The sequence below is a fragment of the Pseudorca crassidens genome, chromosome 20 (genome assembly GCF_039906515.1).
Source record: "Pseudorca crassidens isolate mPseCra1 chromosome 20, mPseCra1.hap1, whole genome shotgun sequence".
Taxonomy (NCBI): Eukaryota; Metazoa; Chordata; class Mammalia; order Artiodactyla; family Delphinidae; genus Pseudorca; species Pseudorca crassidens.
In genome coordinates this window covers 18,494,402-18,503,802 of record NC_090315.1, presented here as the reverse complement: position 1 = coordinate 18,503,802, position 9,401 = coordinate 18,494,402, and positions in this window count along the sequence as shown.

Here is a 9,401-nt window from a genome sequence, read left to right as displayed (position 1 = left end):
GCAATCATGTGGATGGGAGATGGCACAAAGTGTGAAGCTTTCTTTCTCACTGGACAGCATCCATCATAGAAGAGGCACTGAACAACCAAGTCAACAGAATGACTTGGCCAAGTGACATCAACCAGCTCCTGTCATTGACCTCTTCACTGCCGGCACAAGTGGCAGGGTGGAGGCTATGAGGAAGTCTAACAGCATGGGATCTCACCCAGCAAGGCTGATCCAGCTGCTGCTGCTGCTGAATGTTCAACGTTCCAGCAACAGAGGCCAAAGCTAAGTCCTACACACAGTGCCATTCCTTGAGGACACCAACCGACAGATCCAAGTTGACCACACTGCAGCCCTTTCATCCTGAAAGGAACAGTGGTTCATTTTCTTAGGAGTAAACATATATTCTGGGTACAGATTTGCCTTTCCTGCCCACAGGGCCTAAGCCAGACAACTATACAAGGGCTTACAGAGTATTTGATGCACCCACACAGGGTCCCGCAAAACACTGTGTCAGCAATGGAGATATGAGGGGAGGCAAACGACTGTAATTTGCACTGGTCATAACACTTCCTATATCACCCTGAATCTGCCAATCTGATAAAGCAACGGAAGAGCCTGTTACAAGCACACCAAAGCACCAGCTCGGAGTTAATATTTTGCAAAGATGGGGTGCCATTTTCCAGAGCAAAGGGTACACTTTAAATCAACAATAGGTCGACACGGGTCTACTTGTGTGTGGTCGGCAGAATAACAACCCGTTCCCCCAGAGACGTCCTTGTCCTAATTCCCAGAACCTGTGAATATGTTCCCTTTACTTGGCAAAAGGGACTTTGCAGGTGTGATTAAATTAAGGATCTTGAGATGGGGAGATTATCCTGAATTATCTGGGTGGGGACAATGTCCTTCTAAGTGAAAGAGGGAAGCAAGAGAGCGTCAGAGCGATGCAGTGTGAGGAAGATTCAACCAGCCACAGCTGGCTTTGATAATGGAAAGGACCATGGGACTAGGAATGAGCCAGGCTCTAGGGGCTGGAAAAGGCGAGGAGATGGCTCTTCCCCTAGAATCTCCAGAAAGAATGCCGCTTGAGTTTTAGCCCAATGAGATACGTTTCAGACTCTGACGTCCTGAACTGTAAGATAATAAATTTATTTTGTTCTAACTCACCAAGTTTGGGGTAATTTATTACAACAGCGATTGGCAATGAATACACTATGTTGCAGGTAAGATGGGTCTGGGAACCAAGGAGTGGAAGTAAGAGTGTCCTGCTTGCCGTCACTCCTAGCCACCCACTTGGGAAATTTGTGCTTCCCACAATCTTGGGCTCTAAGGGTTTAGAGAGCCTGGTTCTCATAAAGAATGCTTCTGTCAAGGACCACAGTGAGAGTTCTGTGAAGTATGGCTATAGATGCTGCCTGGACACGTGAGGACACTTGAGGCTCCTCGTGCCAAGGGACCAGCAAGAAAGAAGATTCACCATCTTGGCAGGGGTAACGGACCCTGATCATCAGAAAGACGTAGCATTTTTGTTATACAGTAGGGAGCACAGAGAGATAGATTCGGTGCCTGGTTAATCCACTTGCTTGTTGGTATTTCCCAGCCCAGTTTTGACAGTAAATGGGCAAGGGCAGCAACTCTGGCCTGAGAAGGTCATGTTTGCCAGGGTCTCAGACCCCTCAGGGATGAGGGTCTGGTTACTCCACCAGGTAAGCCACTGAGACCAGAACAGTCGTGGGGGGAATCCAGAACTGATAACGAAGGCAAGGGAAGATGAATATCGATTGTAGCCTCAAGACCAACTGCAGCAGTGGAGGCTGTAGTTAACCTCACTAACCCTCTCTTCTAAATTCCCCCAGGCAGAGGCACACCAGAATCCTGGAGGAGCTGCTCCCTGCATGTTTATGAAGAAGTAGAGCCTGGTCATGCAAGGGATGGACTGTGTCGGACATTTCTTGCACCACCAAATCCCCCTTCAGTACGAAAGAACTTATTCCCCCAACTTCTGGGAGTGTTGCCTGCAGAAAGCCTTTAGCCATCAGCTCCCTTCAGAGAATGCCTCGGGTGAAAAGAGACGCCTTGCCCAAGGTTACACCCCACATCCAAAGACACATCCAGCCACCAATATGGCGGCACAGAAGCACAGCACACTTGCCCCATGTGGGGGACAACTCTGCGCTCCTTGTGGGGTCAGCTGAGACCTCTGTAGAGATTGATAAGAGCTCAGCTTCTCCCTCTGCCCACTCCTTCCTTGCCCTCCCTTTCACGAACGTTGATGCAAAAGCACTCTGTAAGAAACCTCCTTTGATAATCTCCACCTCAGAGCCTGCTTCCAGAGAGGAGCCCTCCCTGAGGAGGAGCAGGGAAGTGGGACCCCGAGGTGGGCCAGTCCGCAGGCACCACTGAGGGTGGTGTTATCTTCTCTTAGAGCAAGGTAAGCCTTGGCAAGGTTTAAGCAAGCGGTTACACGATCTTTTGAAAAGATCCTTCTGGCTGGCATGAGGAAAATAAATTGTGAGGGCAAGACTGACAGCAATGAGGACAGAAAGACAGTCCTTCAAGCATCCAGATGAGATGAGAAGGTGGCTGGACCAGGGTGGTGCAGGTGGTGATAGAGAAACGTGGATGGGTAATTAGATAGTCCCTGGTGATGGACGGAGATGGGAAATGGAGAAGAGGATCAAGGAGAAGGAGGTTCCTGGATGACTCCCAGGATCTAGCTTGCACAAGTGAGTGGCAGGGAAGATGGGGAGACCAGGGGGAGGCCAGGTTTGAAGTGGGGGGGCAAGATCATGAGTCTGAGTCAGGATATGTTGAGTCTGAGGAACCTCTGAGACATCCCCTGGGAGGCATCAAGTGGGGAGGCAGCGGGACCTGCAGGTGGGAGGAGGTGTAAATCTGTGAGTCATTGTCATGCAGAAGTGCTGTGAGTGAGATTACGGAAGGATAACCTGTGAGAGGAGAGGAGGAGGAGGCCTGGGAATGGCCAGATAGGGGGGCTGAGCCAGCAAACAAAACTGAACAGCAGTGGGCTGAGTAAGAGGGGAAAGAAACACGTGCGAGGTTTGCTCTGCAGATGTCAAGTGCAGCAGCCAGTCCAGGGGCAGTTATGCTGCATAAACGAATATCCCTAAGATCTCAAAGGCTGCAAAAGACTAAAGTTTATTTCTCCCTCACTCTATGGGGCCAACGTGGGTTAGCAGGGTCTCTGCTCATCACGGTCACTTGGGAACTGGGTTGACAGAGGCTCCATCTCAAAACCAGCTTCCACAACCGCCCAGGCAGGGAAGGCACACAGCTCCTCGGGCTTGTCTCACATTTTGGGGGCCTCCCCTAACCTCAGAGGGGGCAGGGAGGGAGTCCACAGAGGAAGAGAGCTGGGAGCTCTTGGGCGGCACAGATCACCGTCAAGCTGAGGGAGGGGAGGAGTGGCTGGCAGAGCGAAAGGCTGCTGAGAGGTGGAGTGACGTGAGGGCTGAGAAATGGAGGTGATGTAGGTCCTTGGTGACCTGAGAAAGAGCTCTGTGGTGGCTTTAAGGGATAAAGGCCAGAAGCATCCCACTCCTGGGCATATATCTGGAGAAAACCATAATCCGAAAAGATACAAGCATCCCAACGTTCATTGCAGTGCTGTTTACAACAGCCAGGACATGGAAGCAACCTAAATGTCCACAGATGGATGAATAGGTAAAGAAGATGTGGCACATACATACAATGGAACATTACTCAGCCATAAAAAAGAATGAAATAAGGCCGTTGCAGCAACATGGATGGACCTAGAGATGATCATACTAACTGACGTAAGTCAGACAGAGAAAGACAAATATCATATGTTATCGCTGTGTGTGGAATCTAAAAAAATGGTACAAATGAACTTATTTACAAAACAGAAATAGAATCACAGATGTAGAAAACAAATTTATGATTACCAGGGGGTAAGAGGGGGGCGATAAACTGAGAGATTGGGATTGATATATACACACTACTATATATAAAATAGATAACTGATAAGACCCTACTGTATAGCACAGGGAACTCTACTCAAAACCCTGTAATGACTTATATGGGAAAAAAATCTAAGAAAGAATGGATATGTGTATATGTATAACTGATTCACTTTGCTGTACAGCAGAAACTAACACAACATTTTTAATCAACTATTCTCTAACAAAAAATTAATAAAATTAATAAAAAAGGTGGATCTCCATTTATGCTCTTGTTCTGGTCCCTGCAAATGTTAGGGGTGGGCCAAGGTGTATAATAAATAAACAAACATATATAATATACACACATATATAATTTTATATACTATCTATGTTATATATAATCTATAATAAATATATAATTATAAATCATAGAATAAAATGTATCATATATATGTATAGTATATACATTCCCACTCAAATTGGATTGGGATTGTACACACACACACACACAAAAGGATACAGTTTGTATCAGTCAGCTTTTGCTGTGTGACAAAGAAACACATAATATCAGTGGCATACAACAATAAGCATTTATTTCTCATGTGTCATGGTTGCTGGTGCAGCCCCACCCCACGTGTCTCATTCTGGGGCTCAACCTGGAGGGTCAGCAGTTGCCTGGGGCATTTTCTTCCTACTGCAATGGCAGAAGCTCGAGAGGCAAGCTCAGCTGCGGGAGTATACTTCAAGCCTCTGCTCCTTGTGCTGCATCTGCTAACTTCCCTTTGGTGAAGCCCAGGATTGGGGAGTGGAGGAGTACGTTCTGCCGAGCATGGTGCCATGGCAAGGGTATAGATGTCTAAAGCCACTACAGGGCAGGGAAAAACTGGTATCAATAATTTAATCTATCACATACCAAACTGAGGTTCCCTAGGAAGAGGAATATGAGATTGCCAGGGTGTGTGTGGAGGGGAGGGGGGCTAATTTGTAACTAATTCTAATTACGAAAATAACAAATGTTTTAATTTTTTACAATTTACCTGTAATCCCACATTCCTCTATTAGAAAGCAAAAATAAGACCTCGATTCTCCCCAGTCCCAGTCAAAAGCCTAATATAAAATTTTTACTAGTTGATTCACCCGAAAGACTGGCTAGACATTTTGAAAAACAAATTCTTTTTTAGATCCTGACCTCAAACCACAAACAAAAGTTAATTCTAAAAGGGTAAGAGACCTGAATGCAGAAACAGAACTGTCAAAATTAGTCTGGAGATAATATTTTGAGATATATCAAGATGCCTTTTCTTTTTGCACTTCCTTGGGTGACCTTCCAGCTTTTCAGCCAGAGGCTTGCATCGCCTAGAGGTGGAAGGAGATGGAGGGAGAGAGGGAGAGACAGAGGTGGAGGGAGGGGGAGAAGGGGGGGAGAGGAGAGAGGGAGGAGGAGGATGGGGAAAGGGAGGAGGGGGAGGGGAGGAGGATCCAAACAGCAAACACCACATCCAAACACCTCTTCCAAAAGCAGCCTGCTGGGAGGTGGGAGCTGGAGGAGGGGCCGTTCCTTACCTCTGACACCACAGTGGCCAGAAACCACTGTTTTCAGCATCAAAGACCCAATTCCAATGGAAGAGGCCTTTGGGGGCCCTTGGCCTATATACACAGAAGAGCTGGCTGAGGGGTGGGGACCAGGGCAGGAGGCAGAGGCCACTGCATGGATCAGAGGGGTGACAAGGAGGGGCACCTACCAGGCCCAGGGATGTGAGAAGAGCAAGTGGCCAAAACACAATGCAAGAGGAGGCACCCGTTGGATACCAGTTATGTGAAAGTTTAAAGCAGACACAAATGTCATCATTGTTTATGAATACATTCGTGTGTCGCAAAAAGTATAAAAGGGTGCGCAGGAATGTGGCAACTTCTGGGCAGCAATTACAGGGTGGGGGAAGAAGGGAGAGGTTTTAACTGGTCTGTATCGTTTCATCTGATTTTTAAATAGGAATCTGAAGCAAATATTTGAGCTGTTAATATTTGCCATGACTGGGTGGTGAGTGTATAGATATTTGTTAGATTATTTTCTATATTTTGAAATACACAGAAGGGGGAAGACAGACTGCGGATTAGTATGAGTAGTTTGATGCCATAGTTTAAAAACCATGTGCACATGTGCATGTTTGCACACCTGCTTGGACGGTGTGCACACGACGTGTCTGTGGTTCTATGAGGCTCCATGTGTATCTGTGCCTGTGCAACACTATGTGTGTGTGCGTGTCCCTTTGTGTTTGCCACTTGCATGTGATCGTGTGTGTACCTGCATATCCGTGTGTGTGTCTCTGTGCAACTGTATGTGTCTCTGTGGCTGTATGTGTCTGTGACTGTGTTTGTGTGTCCTTGAGTGTGTGTACGTGTGTGCATATCTGTGCTAGTCTATGTAATTGTGTCTCTGTGTGTGTACGTGAACAGGAAGACGAATGGCTGGACAAACACCAAATTACTGACTCAATGCTCTCGGGGAAGGAGAAACCAATTTTCGTTTCTCCTTTGTACATCTCACTGTGTGTGTGTGTGTGTGTGTGTGTGTGTGTGTGTGTGTGTGTGTGTGTGTTTCACAATGATCATGCAGTGTTTACTGAAACTTAAAATTACTTTTAAAAAGACAGTAAAGAGTTTCACAGTTTGAAAAATGAGAAGAATTTATCAGCAGACCCTTGTTGGCCTCTGGGGCTCCTCTTTGCCCCCTGGGTCCCAACCTGTGATTCCATCCACCCCCAAGCGCCCTGAGCTCAGAGGAGCCTGAGGATACTTCCTAGCCCCACCCCAGAGGCATGGCCCACAGCAAGCATGAGATTTCTCTGAAGTTTTGTGTTTTATCTTTAAATGTTAGGCAACTTTTACATTCTCCCCTTTAACGTATACATGTTTGTCTTAATTATACAATCACAAGGTTTCAACCCCCAAATCTTGGAGTCAAGGGGCCTCCGTCCCTCTCATCTTCCCCAGCTTCTGTGTGTCTCCTGTAGGTGGGTGTTGGGCCAACAGCACCCGGAGTAGGATCCGGAGGTGTAACTACAGCCCCACCAGAGATTCTAGGAAGGTCAGTTGGAAGCAAGCAACCATCACCCTTCCAAGAGCTCTCACACCGGCCTGAGCCGAGTTCTCTGCACCTGCTCTCACCGTGAATCCTCCCAGCGAGGGCATCAACTCCTCGTCATTACTATTCTCACGTTACATGGGAGGATACTGGGACTCTGCGAGATGAAACCCAAGGTCACCCAGTTGTACTCAGACTTCCAAGTTCATGCCACGCATAGACGGTCTCCCTAAAGCCTAGGCCCAAGGCAAATGAATTGCCTGTGACATGGAAGAGGGTCAGTGTACGGACCTTTGGCCAGAGGAAGGAGCCCTGGGCAGGGTTGATGACTGATCAAAGGCTGCCTCACTGTCTCAACTCTTGCTCTCCCTCAGGCCCATGTAAATGCATCTGCAGGGCCCCTAGTCCTGTGACCCCGGGGCCACTTTGATGGTCACCTGGAGCCAGAGTGGCAGCCACACAGTCATTTAGGGACAGGACTTGGTATTGAAGGGTGTCCTCCCAGGGATCCGAGCCAGCCTGACATTGATTGAGAGACCTGGAGGACCCTAGAGAGGGCCTCACTGGCCCCCAGCAACTGCAATAGCCTCATCTTTCTGGAATTCTTTTCTGTGTGTTGCATGGGGAGAGCAGCACGTGTTGATTGCCCTGATGAACGCCAGGTGCTTTTGCAGGGAACAGCCTCGTCTCCATACCTTGAAGGGCTGCTGGGAGGACCTTGGGACTTCACTGATGCAGCTCGAGAGAAGGAGCCCTGAGAAGAAGCCAGAGGTGAGGAGGTCAGAGGGCCTGGGGTCAGTGGCCTGGCTTGGTTGCCTGAGGGCAGCCCTACTCTGCCAGGTCAGGGGTCTCCTGGGGCCCTAGAAGGACCTGGAGCATCATCTCTGTTGCAGCCTCTCTGGAGGTGCCCTTTGGGGTTTGGGGACTCTTTCCTGTTCAGCTTCTACCTTCCTTCCAGCTCAGGGTTCTGGTCAACAGCTTCACCTTTGGGGCCCCCAGCACAAAGCCCATCCTCTCCTCCTTCCCCCAAGGCAGATCCTGACTGTGCCCAGGGTCTACCTTCCACCCCACGGCCCATGGCAGCAACCCCAGCCCCTCACAGGCCAGGGCTAGACCTGATTGGTCCACGCTTTCCCCGGGACTGGCTTGCCAGTTGGCCAGTGGTGTGCCAAAGAGGGCTGTGAGGGCCACTGGATCACTTCCCTGGTCTCCACGCATGTCCAGGGAGATAGCAAGGTTTGAGCTACAATATCTTGAGACCAGAGAGGACCTGGCGTAAGGACAGGAGAACATGCAGAGGGTGGCAGGGGAAAGTGGAGAGAGCCTGGGTCCTTGAATCCTCCGCTGAGTCTCTGAATGGACTCCAGGACCACTCTGCCTCCCACGTGCCATTATGCAAAAGAATCCACCTTCCTTATCATGAAGCCCATTGTGAGGAAGGTTTTGTTACTTGCGCCCAACTCACACAGACTCTGAAAATCTGGTAAATGTGCTGAAACTTCTCTTGGGAAGAAGGCTCAGATGCAGAATATTGATCAAGTTGGGGGAGGGGGCCCTGGTCCCCCAGAGGTCATCCACAGGCCACCACCATGTTAGGATTCCTGGTCAGGAGATCTCAGTCTTGTCTCATCGCTGTCACCCTGATGCTGGCTGCCGGGAAGGGCAGGTTCGTTTGGTTCTGAGCAGCATACCTGGGCTGCAGGCAGAAGGCAAGAAGGAGGGGGTGGTCTGTAGCCCCTGGAGACAGGCCCTGCTTTCCCTCCCATCAGAAACCAGAAATCCCACTGAGCATAGTGCTGGGGACTGAGCAGAGCTCCGTGAGAGCCGGCTGGTCTTGTTTTATTAACTTCAAGGACAGGCAGTGGGCCCCCACCTGCCATCCCTCAGTCAGGTTTGGACCGCTGCCCTCCAGGGAGCCGGTCACCTGGCTGACAGTCAGGAGGCCCTGTTTGCAGGGCGCGGCGCTAACAGTCCCACATTTTATCCCTCCCTTTAGTTTCCAGATTCACTGGGGCCCTACAGGGAAGACTGGGGGATTCCTGGAATGGAGGCAGAGGCCAAGCGGATGTCAGACTGTGATCTCTGGGCCAGGCTGGCTCTGTCCTAGCCTGGTCAGGGGCCATCTCTGCGTCTGGAGGTGGGCGCAGACCTGGGAGGGCCTGGCTTTCACCCCAGCGAGCCTGGGGGTGGCGGAGCAGACAGCCCTAACACCCCAGCCTCTCCCCATCCCCCTACCCTCACACTCTCCCCTCTCGGAGGGCAGCAGCTGTGTCTCAGTCTGTACATCTGCTATCTGGTCACAGACTTCCTGAGAAGGTTGAGTTCAGCAGACTTTGGGACCTCATCTTCTTACTAAGGTCTTGATCTTAAAATATAGTCTGCACACAGCAACAGCAAAATACAAAGTCACA